The sequence below is a fragment of the Grus americana genome, chromosome 2 (genome assembly GCF_028858705.1).
Source record: "Grus americana isolate bGruAme1 chromosome 2, bGruAme1.mat, whole genome shotgun sequence".
Lineage (NCBI taxonomy): Eukaryota > Metazoa > Chordata > Aves > Gruiformes > Gruidae > Grus > Grus americana.
The window spans coordinates 58,789,696-58,804,335 of NC_072853.1; positions in this window are offsets into that span (position 1 = coordinate 58,789,696).

Below are 14,640 nucleotides of genomic sequence, written 5' to 3' on the forward strand. Positions count from 1 at the left end.
CTGCTTTGGAAAAATTAAATGTAGGGGAGGTGCTTCAGGACCACAAGTTACTCTGGGTACAACTCAAGCTTATCTGCAGATCTCCAGCTTGTTACTGAAAAGTGGAGTACCTGCAACAGAACCATCTTCTGTGGCTGGAGGCTTGCTGAAGCGCTGAAAGGCCGTCCCTTATTTAGGCAAGACATCCTCAAATGGCAGAAGTGAAGACAGCAGGATCATCTTGAATAAGGGGAGAGGGTGTTTCCTTGGTATGTGACTTTCTCTCTAGTCTCAGACTTGAAGGCAGCATTTCTCATACCAGATAGTGACAGTCATGAGAGTAGTGTGGGGCAGAAATAAACACATGCCCAATGTCACTGTTGTGCCTAGTACTCAATACTGTACAGAAATATGGTCAATCTACAGTTTTTCTGAGAGAAGGGGGTATAAGCCTGTAGGTATTTTTCCAGTAGATCTATGCCAAAATAAAAGTCCATTTACTTTCAGTCCTAAGAGTATGACAACTGTGAACTTACTTTTCTTAAACTTTGTGAGTCCATTTATGCTTGAGCCCCCTCACGCTTGCTGAAAACCCTTGGCTAGCACATGATATTGGGATGAAAAGCTGCAAGAAACTAAGATCAAGCTTCAGTCTAGCTTCCACTGTGGTCAGAGGGAGTTCTCCCGTGATCTTCTGTAACTTGCCCCTATTTTGCTGAGGATGTCCAACAGCTATGCAGGAGCATCTGGATGTGTCCACATTGGATGCATTGTGCCTGAATCAAAACTACAAGCATATACTTTGCAAGGTTCATTTTATGTTGTTGGCCATCTTCTTCTAAAAGTCATTTGGTCCCTTGCCTTGCTGATTTCAGCACTAACTTTCCTTTCAACTGCTAGAAACCAAATGACACCTCAACACTTGGAAACTGTTGCCCTAAATCATGTGGGAACTTCAGGCACATTCAGAGGCAGAATTTGCCAGGAGCTGTACTTCAGAGATAAACCCATTAGTGATGAACATAAATTACAGCCTGATGGAGGAAAAGAAGTCAAGCATAAGATAATTGAGATATTTCCTTAATCATATCAGAGCATTTACGTAACTGGAAGGATACAACAACAACACGGTAGTAGGTTTGATTAGTAGATGTTTGGCCCTTGCAGCCTTTAAAATCCCTTCCAATGTATCTTTAAATCCTGCTTTTTGCATCAACCATTTGTGTCGGATGATACAATTCTTTTCAGCCATCCTCATTACTTGAAACCTTTTTAGCATTTTTCAAGAGTAAATCATCAGAGTAATCCAGGCATCACATGGTGTCTGTTCTGAAGGATATTTCATTCAAAAGGTACTTGCATTTGGATCTACTTTCCCTTGCACAGCAACAGCAGCACTGTGTGCACTGTATGTTTAGGCTTGTGTATATCTACCCTGTTGTATTGTGAGTACAGTAGTTTTTAATGCAATAATGTAAAGACTCTTTAAGGTAAGGTTCCTCTATATTCTTTAACATTTCTCTTAAGCTTCCAGAATAGCAAGGGCTGAAACTAGATGATCTTTGAGGTCCCTTCCAACCCAAACCATTCTATGATTTCCAAGGAGGCTACAGGGAGCTGGGCTCTGACTTTGGTTCAAAAGAAATTACTATTTTTTGTCCCTAGCCTTTCTAGGCTCCTTTTAAAATTTTAACTTCTGACTGTTTTCAGTAAGGACCAGGGTGGAAAATACTGTGAGAAGAGTAAAGTTTTGTTACAGACTTCTGGGATGCAGGAGTAGGTGGCAATTGGGACTCATTCATATGCTATGTTTAGAAGTGTTATTGTCCTTTCGAGTTTCTGGTGCTACCAAAGAAACACGTGTTGAATATTGATGCAATCAAAGCTTCTTGTGCTGGAGGTGGCCTATTTTTGCTATTATAAGTGTGTTTGGCTTGTTAGTGGAACCACTATACCTTCTTTCTGGAGGGAGGTTGGCAATCCTAGGAAGTGGTTTGTAGTTGTCATCTTTTTTCATCACCCTGTACAATTATTCCTTCAAGCTAGTTCACAGTTCAACTTGTTCCTTGGTGTTGATTTTGCACAGATGGGCTGTAATCAGAATGCAAGCTTACTGTATGGTCGTATTAATTCTGAGCAGCCTGGTGGTTATGCAGATGTGAATGTTGAACACACTAGTTGTCCTTTTTTGGCACTGACCTTTGTCCCTTTGCTAAGGGGTATCACATGTCCAAAAAGACATTTTATCAGTTCCTTAGCAGAGGAAAATCCAGCGATGTTTAACCTGGGAGTGCCATGATGTACTATATTTTTTTATTCAGCCCCCTCTTTGTCAGCCCATGACCAAGGTCAGATTTCCTCGTAGCAGATTTGCATCAAAGGTTTATGCTGCCTGAGTCCAAGACAGTGGCTGCATTGTCCTAAGACATGATAACTTTTTCTTGTTTCCAGGATTACAAGAAACTGTGAGCAATCTAGAGTGCTAGCAGGGGCAGCATACTTCTCCAAGAGTCAAGAGTATAGCCTTGCAAGGTGGTGATGCCCATCCTCACAAGTTAGGCACTCTATTATCATTCGTACAATTTAATGCCTTTCTTTGCCTTTTTTGTTCCATACAGGATGTGTTTTCTGAGACTAGTTGAATGTCCACATGCAGAGTTTTAGACACTTATCTGCAGTCCCCCTCTTAAACCCAAATTAATGCTGAGGAGTAGCTACAAGAGTATATTTGTCCCTTAATGTCAGAAAGAGGAAAGGGCCAGGGTGGTGGAGAAAGGATACGCAAACAAAGAGCAGCACCTGGTTCACCTGCCCGCTTTCCCTTTGGGGCGACCCACAAATGGAGCAGAAGCATCGCTGAGTCTTTTGTTCTGTGCTGGTACAGAAGATGGTGGTCAAAAGCTCACAGTGAGGTATGAAAATGATAAATACAGGCAGGAAAAGTAGAAATTGGCTTTCCAGTTTCTGCCAGGCTCCTGTGTTTTTGCAGAGAGGGCGGTAATTTTTGACTGCCCTGCGCCACAGTGAACACTGGTGCTTGGCTGAATATGTCTGAGTAAATGCAGGAAAAGGGACAGTGTCCATATTACTCAGCATAGCCACATATTTTCTCCTGCTTTACTGTGAATCCCAAACTTCTCTTCATGCATTTATTTGCCTGCATCTGATTTTAAAGGGCTGCAATAGAAAGCACATTAACTTCAGAGTAAACATGACCCATCTATTAACAAGAGCCTGCAGCAGCAGATCAGCCATATCAGAACAAGTTGGGATACATCTTCTGATGTGGTAGCATCATAATGTTTAGCAATTGCTTTGCTTTGCCCTGCCTATGACTGGGGCTGCTTATTGCCACGTGATTTTTTTTTGGTGACACAAGCCATTTCATTCTTCCTAGGTGACTTTCCTTGGAAAAGCTGAAAAGTCACCCTGTGGGAAACCTCAGTCAACGCAAATAAAAGGCAACAATTTCCTTAGAGGAGAAGGAGCAGGAGACACTAATCCAGAAAACTAAGATGATTTTTTGAGTTGACAAAGCTCCTTTTTCTCCCTCTCATGCACCCCAGTAGGGAGAAGAGCATGTGTGAAAGTTCCTGCTTTTTCATCTGTCTGGCAGGACTTTGCATCATAAACGCTGATAAACATTTATTGTGAAAAAAATGGTTTTTTTCTTCCTAAGAAAAGTAAAAATAGAAAAAAGTAAAGCAAGATAGGTGTGAATTTGTTATGATCAATTGTTCCCTTGTGGAACAAGGTGGCGTGTTGGGTGGTTTTGGCGCTTTTTTTTTGTCCAATATCTAATCCCAGTCTAGAAATGAAAATATTCTGCAGATCTGAGCACTGCAAGACTTTTAGTGGTGCAAATAATACCACCTTTAAAGCTGTATATGTTGGTGGAAACTTTAAAGATCATATTATTGCAGTGTACCCTGAGGTTTTCATCTGATATTTTGTGTAGTTCTGTCAAGGTTGGACCTACTGTGGGACAGCTGCTGAAGGAGTAATGAGTGACTGAGATTGGCTTCTGTAGCATTTTGGTCCATTAAACCCTTTCTACTACTCATTACTGCCCAGGAAATACCTTCTGTTTCAATTAGTACAGCATAATTATGTACCAACTGTGGTGATTGTTTTTCTGCAGCAAGCAGTGGCCCTGCAACGTATATTGCAACCCTTGGAACCCTGTCAGATAGAATAAAGAAACAATACTACCTGCACAAGCTAAAGGCAAATCGCTCTTATTCTCTTGCTGAAGAAAGGCAAAAAGTAGCTCATAATTGCAGACAAATTTTACAATTTTTATCACAACAGGTGAGCATGTAGGCTGTTACGTTAATGAGAGAATGTCTGTGACGTAAGAGGTGCTATTCAGTGTGCCTGAAGATTTGGCTATAAACAGACTAAACCTCTGTTAGGTGAGGATATAGTAGTAAAGCCACACACTGTTTTCAGTGTTTTTCATATAAAAAGTCCTCATACGCCTCACAGAGATTGGAATGATTTACCAGGAAATACAAGCAGAAGATGGAGGGTGGCATCCAGCTGCATAAGAATGTGAAGAGGTGAGGTGAAATGTCAAGACGGTACCTATGGAAATTGTACAGAGTTTATTGGTGCCCCTCCACTTCAAAAGAAGCATCATGGACAGCGCAAAGGAGTTGTGATTTTTTTGCGTGTTCATTACTTCCATGTTATGTCTGTTTCACTCACACGTGATGAGCTGGATACCTCAGCTGCAGCATTACAATGCCAGCAATGAAAGCCACATTGTCTTATAGACTCTGTATCTCTCCACAGATAGTAAAAATCATGTAGGACAAGTTAGCTGACCTGTACTTTTGCCTTATTTGCAGAGTATGTCCTCAATTATACCATACAGAGGTATAAATCACATTGCAAAGGCGTAGTTGAAGCCATCTTCAGGACCTTTGGTAACGATGTAGGAAGCCAATTTTTCAGTGTAAAAAGATTCAATATATTAACTGGACTTCAGTCTGAGTTTCTGGGTAAGCTGACAGTGGAATCAGTGAAGCACAACGCAGAAGAAAGCTGTTCTTCCTATTTACCCAGTCCTGAGGGAAGAGCTTATAAGACTTGTTCTGCACTGCCAGGATCTTAACACTGAACAAGTCCTCCTTATTCACCAAAAAGGCGCAGAATGTCCTATTTCCTTGACAAGGTGTCGTGGTTTAACCCCGGCCGCAACTAAGCCCCGTGCAGCCGCTCGCTCACTCACTCCTGGCACGTCAGGATGGGGGAGAGAATTGGAAGAGTAAAAGTGAGAAAACTCGTGGCTTGAGATAAAGAAGTTTAATAAGTAAGTAAAGCAAAAGACCTTGTCAGGTATTTTTGCCTATCTTATGGGTAATTTTCCCCTCTTTATATGTTGTGTGTGTGTGTTTCTGCCTCAGAGCTGACATGCAACTGCAATTCAGATCTGTCTGAATATCATTGCAAGCAACCTGTCTGGTAATAGAGGCTAAATTTCAACACAGCACGTTTAACTGGTTCTTTGCTTAACCTAAATGAAGAGTATTTCTTTTGAGGCACTGCCTGTCTGCCAAGAGATTTCTTTCAAACATTGCAAAAGAGTTCTATAAGTCTATGACTACTTGCTCAATTCTAGGAATTTTACTTGAAGATGACCATCACAGACAAGTTAAAGTTTTTTGTCTTTGCCACTTCATATAATACATTTTAATCTCTGAATTAAAGTGTAACAAAACCTAGTAATTTTGATTTTTTTTAAAGGTAGAAATGCAGTGTCTGGTTGTATTATTAAGCTGTGGTATTAAAGCATTATAATACATATTCTAGACTTGTGTTAAGGTGTTTTCCAAGTACAATGCTGTAATGCTTTAAGTATTCCAAATTATTTTACTATAATCCCTCTTCTCCATAGGCTGAACTCCGAGGGCATTAGCTTTCTATTCATTATAAAAGAGTTAGCTTCATTGCCCAGTGGGCTTGCAATCAGCATGTATGCCAAAAATAATAGATGGAATAGCACAAATAGTACCTAGACAAACCAGTGCTGTCCAAGTCTACAGGAACACTGGAGAAATCAAATGTGGAAAGTACTCGTACGCGGTCTGTCTGGGATGGAGTTCTTATCAGCCCATACGGTGCCGTCCTTCACATTTTATGGCTAAGGCAGTGCTGATAACACACCGGTGTTTTGGCTACTGCTGAGCAGTGCTCAAACGGCACCAAGGCTGTCTCTCCAAACCACTCTTCCAAAGGGCAGTAGTCTGAGGGTGGGCAAGAATTTGGGAGGGGACACAGCTGGGACAGCTGACCCCAAGTGACCAAAGGGATACCCCATACCATATGATGTCGTGCTCAGCAGTAAAAGCTGGGGAAAGGAGGAGGAAGGCAGGAGAGCTGTGGTTATGATGTTTGTCTTCCCAAGCAATCATGCATGCTGGGGCCCTGGTTTCCTGGAAGAGGCTGAACATCTCCTTGCCGATGGGAAACTGAATGAATTCTGCTTTTTGCTTTGCCTGTGCACACAGCTTTTGCTTTCCTTATTAAACTGTCATTATCTTGATCCACAAGTCTTTTCACCTTCCTTATATTTTCTTCCGATTCCACGGCAGAGAGAAGTGCGAGCGGCAGGGTAGGTGTTTGGTTGCTGGCCGGTGCCAACCCACCACAGTACAACAAAGCTGAATTTTAAAAGATTACTGATTTTAGAAATTATGTTTTAAGGCACCTTACTAGAAATAATATAAAAAGGTCTGATTTTTTAAAGACGACCTGTTCAGCAGTTCTTGAAAATCAGGTCCCTCACAGCTGGGTGTGAAAAGTCTTTCTTAAACTATCCTGCGTGTAATAATGAATATATAAAGCCACTCTCATTAGCTGCTAAAATTATTTGAATGCACTGATATTTGAATATCAGTGTGTAGCACATAACGAAAGTAACATGGTAGTAAGACGAGCAAGTTCATGGATCTATGATCCTTTTCCTCCTGATGGCAAAATAAGTTACAGGGCTGTAGGAAAGATTATTACTTGCGGCTACCTTTGTGTTAGGTGTTTGTGCTCCATCCACTGCGTAGCAATACAATGTGATCTTTCACAACTTCTGCACTCCTCTCAAGTACGTGTAATCATTACAGTCATCTACTTCATCACAAATACACAGCATAATTTTCTGCCTCCTTGAGACCCAATTAAACACTTGTGTTGAATATTAAAGATTCTGTTTATCACTGCATTGTTTTAAGTTTCAAAATTTGGTGTCTGCACAATTAGTGTAACCAAGTGACAGTGCTGGAGTGCAGCATGATTATGACTCTTGTTTTTGTGCAGGCAATTAACAGTGGATGGGGAAAGTCCTGATTACTGTGGCTGGTCACAATGCACTACCTAGTGGGTTGCCTTTGCTAAGTTGGCGCAGTGCAGGGGGTCTTTAGAGAAGAATGTAGATGTTTTTTGGCAATTTGGCAAGGTGAGTGCAGTGCTAGCTTCAGTGGAGTAAGCAGTTTTGTAGCAAATTTGTCCTTGATACCACTTTACTCATTGCTCTTCCAGCTTCAGCAAAAGAAGTGCAATATTTAGTATTCTTTATTCACTGCTGACTTTGTAAAAAGCAGTTTTTTGGCCAGGCTGGGATCACTTTTTATTTAATTTTGTATTTATTACATGTCCAGAAAGAAGGAAAAAAAAAGCAACTAAGAAAAAAAGCAGCAGCCATTATTTTTTTCTTTCACTTTTAAATATTCATTAGAAAATACTGTGCAGAAAATCATTGAATTGTATAATCTAAAAAGAACATGAGGAAGTGTGTTGGGTTTGCGTGGCAGGGTTTTGGTAGCGGGGGGGCTACAGGGGTGGCTTCTGTGAGAAGCTGCTAGAAGCTCCCCCTGTGTCTGATAGAGCCAATGCCAGCCGGCTCCAAGACGGGCCCGCCGCTGGCCAAGGCCAAGCCAATCAGCGCCTCTGTGATAACATATTTAAGAAGTAGAAAAACACTTAGAGAGAGAGAGCTTTTGCAGCCAGAGAGAGGAGTGAGAAGATGTAAGAAACTCTGCAGACACCGAGGTCAGTGCAGATGGAGGGGGAGGAGGAGCTCCAGGCGCCGGAGCAGAGATCCCCCCTGCAGCCCCTGGTGAAGACCATGGTGAAGCAGGCTGTCCCCTGCAGCCCATGGAGGAAGGATGAGGGGGTGTAGCGATTCCACCTGCAGCCCGTGGAGGACCCCACGCTGGAGCAGGTGGAGGCACCTGAAGGAGGCTGCGGCCCGTGGGAAGCCCACGCTGGAGCAAGTTCCTGGCCGGACCGGTGGACCCGTGAAGAGGGGAGCCCACGCCAGGGCAGGTTTGCTGGCAGGACTTGTGGCCCCGTGGGGGACCCCACGCTGGAGCAGTTTGCTCCTGAAGGTCTGCACCCCGTGAGAGGGACTCCATGCTGGAGCAGGGGAACGATGAGAGGAGTCCTCCCCCTGAGGATGAAGAAGCGGCAGAAACACCGTGAGATGAACTGACCGTAACCCCCATTCCCCGTCCCCCTGTGCCGCTGAGGGGGGGAAGGTTGAAGCCGGGAGTGAAGTTGAGCCCGGGAAGATGGGAGGGGTGGGGGGAAGTGTTTTAAGAGTTGATTTTATTTTCTCATTCCTCTACTCTGTTTTGCCTAGTAATAAATTAGATGAATTCCCTCTCTAAGTTTGGTCTGTTTTGCTCGTGCCGATAATTAGTGAGTGATCCCTCCCTGTCCTTATCTCGACCTGCAAGCATTTCGTTATGCCTTTTCTCCCCTGTTTGGTGAATGAGGGGAGTGAGAGAGCGGCTCTGGTGGGCACCTGGCCCCCAGCCAGGCTCAACCCACCACAGGAAGAAAGTCTGTATTACCTCTGTAACATCAGTAAAACAACCTACCATTGAAGAGAATATCTGATTTTACACTTCCATGCTGCAATGATGGCAGCCACAGGTACTCAAGGATATCAAACCCTAGATCATCAATATGGTTTTGAATAACTTTCCTCAACAGATGGCCAAGGTGACTTCCAGTAACTTCAGTGGGTAAAATACTGCTGTGGTGACCTTTAATACTACCAAAGGAAGAGGGAGAGGCAAAGGGGTGAATTTCTGGACAAGGCTTTGCTCACACCTGAAAGTCACGCCAGCCCGTTCAGTGCAACCTCCAGCTCCCATCTGTTTGAATCTGTTCTTTGAAACTTTCACAATTTCCTAATCTGTGGTCAAAACGCCCTTGAAGAGAAAAAGTCGTATTAGAAAACAAATTGTTTTGAACTACTTATGGCCAAATTTACCATTATGTGCTTTAAAGATTGGGTAGAGTGCTCCTGTGAGAAAACGGAGGGTGGAATTTTCATTAAAGCCGTGCTCTATTGATATTCTAAGAGCTCCCAATGCTTTCTCTGAAATCAATCAGTATTTCTGTGTGTGAGGATAGGTCACGGTGCCTTCTCTGACAGTAACAGTTGAACTAGACATTCTACTAAGCCATAATTTAAGGTAAATGTATTCAGAAGTATATCTATCTTACATTGCTCATCAAAGTTTTCCTGAAAGTCTTCTAAATTTTTTTTACTTGATTTTAATAGTAAAATCCCAACATGACTTTTATGGCTTTAAAATAATAAAAAAAATACTTTAATCTTAAATATCATAGTTTATCTCATCTCCTGACTGAAACCAAAGGGCAGAGTTTCATCTAACGGGAAGCTTGGAATTTGCAAAATACTGTTAGTTTATTGATCTTATTACTAAGAAAAAGGCCCAGTTATCATATGGATCAGGCAGAGGACATTGGCTTCCCAAATGCTATTTGAGAAATAAATGATTCATAAAGTAACTTTTTAGTTTGGGCCAATAAAAGAAAACTGGGGATAGTATTTACATGGCTTGCTTTAACTTCTCGCCCCTGCCGGAGAAAGGCAAATGGTCCTCTTAGGGATCACGTACCAGCTGGTGTTTCCTGCCTTCTCCTGCTCCACCTCCACTGCCTGAGAGGGGTCTCCAGCACACCGTGAAGATCAGTCCTCAACGTGTGCATCTGCTCCTGACACAGATACAACACTTCTTACCACCTCACAGATCTGGAGAATAAACTGCTGCTGAACGGAAAACAGGATGTACGTGTTTGGAGCCCCCCGGATCACTGCCTGAGAGGAGCAGTGGATGCTGTTGGGTGGGCATGGTGAGTCTCTCACTGTGATGGGGAAAATGAAATCTGAATTGAGAAGTGTCTGCATAAAAAAATTCCAGCTGAAAACCAAGGCATGCTGCAGATTTGCAGAGGAACTTCTTGTGACCTGAAGTTGTGTACTGCCCAAGTCACAAGTTTGTGGGTATATATTGGAGGACGCTGAGGAGGAAAGCAATTTTGTTCTTATCAGAAGTGCTCAGTACACTCGCGATTTGAAAACACAAACCCTGTATCTTTAAGGCTTGTCTGCATTGAAAGATTACTCTGAAAAGAGGTAAGAGGTTAATTTATACCACAGTTACGATAGTAGAGCTTATTCCACAGAGGATTTCATTCTGATGTCGCATTCATCAATCAAAACTTTATAACATAGTAGCTAAGGTATTAAGAACATCAGAAGTAACATTTCTGTGGCAGACAAAATTTAATGTAGCAGCAAAAAAAGGCTGTTGTCTTTAACTCCAGAACTCTGACTTTCAAAATCAGTGGCAATGTTTGACTGCTTTTTTTCCGGACGCATCCCTGTACTGTATCATAATGGAAGCTTTTTCCCACAGCTTTCCCCTTGCTGCTCTGGACCACAGGCTGATTGATGTTCATAGCATTGGATGGCATAATGGGTGGTATAGCCTCGCTGTACCTCTGCCCTGTCCTGTTCTTGAGCAGGCACTGAGATGAAAATCCACTCCTCAGTGAGCTTCAATTCCTGCATGTCTCCTACACAGTGACCTAATCTCATGTGAATAAATCTAGTGCTACAGGAGGACACTGGGGGATGTCAAAACCTTTGGCTGCCAGGAAGAAGCACTTGAAAGAAGTATTTGCTCTCCAAGATAGAGACGTAGGTAAGGAGACCCACACTACCGCCGTTGCCCTACTCCTGTGCATCCAAATCTAGTAGCCTGTTTGAAGTCTTCATACTTCCTACTGCAGGAGCTGGAGGTTTTGGTCGCCAGGGCATCCTGTGCTAGCAAAAGAGCCGGTGGAATTTCCTCCTGCCTGGGTAACATTTCATTGCAAAGGCTGAACTCTGGTCCTTGCACCAAAAGCTGTTTGTCTGAAGTCCGTTATCTGTCATCACTGTGACTGCGGCTATACCACTGCTTCAGAACAATACCCATCCTTTCGTCAAAGAAAATTTGCTAGTCTCTTTTAAAGCAAAAACACTAAAACAAGTCTGAAACAAATGAAGGGTGTCCTATACAAGCCTTTTCAAAGCTGTGCAAGGGAGGCATATGGAGTAGAAAACTTGGAATCAAACCACAGTCGTGAATGCATAGATTATTTTTTGTTGTTAATAGTAATATTGGCCTTTTTTTGCAAACAGCAGATCAAGTGCAGTTAGTACTGAACAAAAAAGTTTATGTAAAAAGGCATTTAGATGTAGCGGTTGATTTCAGAGGAAAATGCTAGAGCACAGCATCTCCAAAAAAGCACAAAGATGGTGTATTTTCATCAAGATTTCAGGATTGGGCCTAAAAGAAGGTTTCTGTACTCTTTAACAAGGGCAGAGAGTATCTTGCTGACATAGTTGCTCTGGCTTTTTTCAAGCACCAAATAGAAATAGGCTGAACAAATAGATAATTTCTCCTCTAAGTGGTTGTGCGAGAGCATCCGAATGCTCCGTTTCACACAGGGCTTCCTTATGGACAGCAGCTCTTTTGCATTAGTGCCATCAGCTATGTGAAAGCAGTACAGCTTCTCGCTGGAGGTGTAGTTGTACTGTTACAGCTCATTTACAGATGCAAAGAGGCAGCTGTTAAACAGAGAAACATCTCTACCCCTTCAAGTACAACAAGGTGTGCCAGGCGAAACTATCCTAGTAAAGGTGTCACACCTCTACCTGACATATCTTTTCTAAACTAGATGAAGAATGTTTAATTGGAATTTGATCTTCCCGTCATGAGTGTGTGCATTTCCAACCTTCAAGACAAAGCTGTAAAAAGATAATGATGCATCGGTACGGTATTTACGGTTTGGCATTCCTGGTCTCACTCCTGCTCTGCCAGCATCACTCACTGGGTGAGTGATACCCTGTGTCCTGTTATGGGAAGGGAAGCCAGAGCTTGTCTTTTTAACCATTGCGTCCTCTCTGACATATTTGCTATCACGGTTACACTGAACTTGGCATTGCTGTAGGTGAAATAAATATTACATCAGGCTGAATTTGAGCACCTATAACTATAGCCTTGACCAATGTGTTCAAAGAGATGCCTACCACTTATTGAACAGCTTTGGGGCCCAAGCCCTCACTCAGGGCAGTGGTGCCTCCATTGCAGGCCCCCTCAGAAGCAGGGCTTCAACCCCAAGCATCCCACTTCCCAAGGGAAAAAAATTGCTCGTCTGACTATGGGACTGTTGTCAGAGGCAATCTTTTGCTGAAGCTACACCAAAGTGAGCTCTCTGGAGCTGAAAAAAGGATCAAACAAGAGGAAGCCATGATCTGTGAATAGTAGCGAGTCAGTACCACCCTCCTCTGAGAAAGGAGAAGCTGGTATTTTTGACCTTGTTCCCTGGACAAAGTGTTTTATCATCATTGGATTAGAAAGAGCAACAAACCTCAGAGCACTCAACTCTTCTTCCTCTCAAATGAGTATGTGGTTTTTCAGGCAGCTAAAGGCTGTGATTGGGTCTGGGTCAGGAGAGGAGGAATAGGCAGGCATCTCATTCCCTTCATCTACTAATTGGCTCCCTCAGCTAAGTAAGTATTTCTGAGCTAGCTCACCTCCTTGTTTATTGTGCTGTGCTTCAGTAAATACAAAAACCCCCATTTTCTATGCATCTGTATTCCTGTTAAGAGATTTAGTTTGTTAGCAGACACACATCAACAAGTAAGGTCAGTCATATTTATTTTATTTATATGTGATAAACATTTAAGCTAGCAGAACAGTTTTGGTTTCTAGAGCTGTGGTTGGGCACAGATTTTCTTTGGCAGCTCTGCTGGCTGCAACAGCTTCTGTCTCCCGTTGGCCAATTTTTCCTCCCACTTGTATTGGTCAGATCCATATGTGGATATAAAGACCAGACCCCAAATCTAGCAGAAAAATAAGCATCCTCTTAAGAGGCTATTTTTTTTCAACTCAACTGTTCCCTGATCCTGTTTGCCATATGGCTTCCAAGTGTTCCTGCTGGCATGGCCAGTGTGGAAGCCAGGCTGGGAAGTGAGGGAAATACACGGATTTCCATTCATGCCATACTATGTGAATGCTTCTTTCATGGTTTCTTTTTCCAGTGTTTATTTGCAAATGATAATTTTCAGATACTTTGGATAACTTTAGTTATGCCAAATAAATAGGAAAGATGCAAACTCTCCTCCCAAACCAAACAAAAACCCAAACCCAAAGCCCCCAGTATATTTTCATAACTCTAGGCTGGAAACTATATAGGGCAAGGTTTTCTAAAATGTGTGCGTGGAGTTAGCCTTTAAGTCAATACTTAATGACCCAAACATATGTCCTGAATTTCAAAAGTAACGATCATTCTGCTGTTCATAAAATCTATTCTGGAATGAATTTTGGAAAAAAACCAATTCAATGATTGCATAAGACAACCTCAAGAAACACAAATAATCAAAAGTTAAGAATAAAATAAAAAATGGGCTGAAAGAATAGGAAAAAATTTAGATAGGGCTAAAGAATTAAGATCTAATGTATTTTTGTTTTATTCACTGTGTGTGGTGGACACATATTCACATGAAAAAAGCACATTATTATTACAATTGCAAGTAGTTGGCACATTACTCTGCAATATTAAAATTGGCAAAGACCAAATTGTAGGGGATGTAGGAGCTGTGTTTTGACATGGCAGTAAAGTTAATGTTCTGATCCTCTGTTAGAAATGTGGTTGTGATGTAAAGCTCTAATGCAATACCGACTCATTCAGCTGGCTCAAATTCAAATTTAAACGATTTTGATGGGTTAACTTGATACTGGCATGCTTTATGGCAGTGCTTGAATTGCCTGTCCACCTCGTTCTAACTCTTTGTCAGGTCAGGCATTGATCAACCCAGGGCATAAACTCTGTGGTGTGTGCTAAATCCAGCACAAACCTTTAGGATAAAAATATCACTTCCACTGAATCAGGTGTCCTGAACTTTTTCTCACTGCATGCTCTAACTCATAGGAGCATGTCTTAGTAAGAAATGCCCATTGCCTTCCTCTGGCACTTCACAAGCTCACTATGTTAATCTCAAAACAATATAAGAAGACATTAAAAAGAAGCATCTAGTTACTAACCAATTTACCTTCATTTAGGAAGACTCTAATGATGATATGGAAATGTCATTAATTGATTAAATTACCTCTCTTATATTATCAATTCTATAATAATATTAAACTTTTATTTACCTTTGTATTTTAATCAATTGTATTGTTGATAACTGAAAAGCACTGTGATTTGTTCCTGGACTTGTTTAGTCTGCTGAGATGTCATGGTTTAACCCCAGCTGGCAGCTAAGCCCACACAGCTGCTTGCTCACTCCCC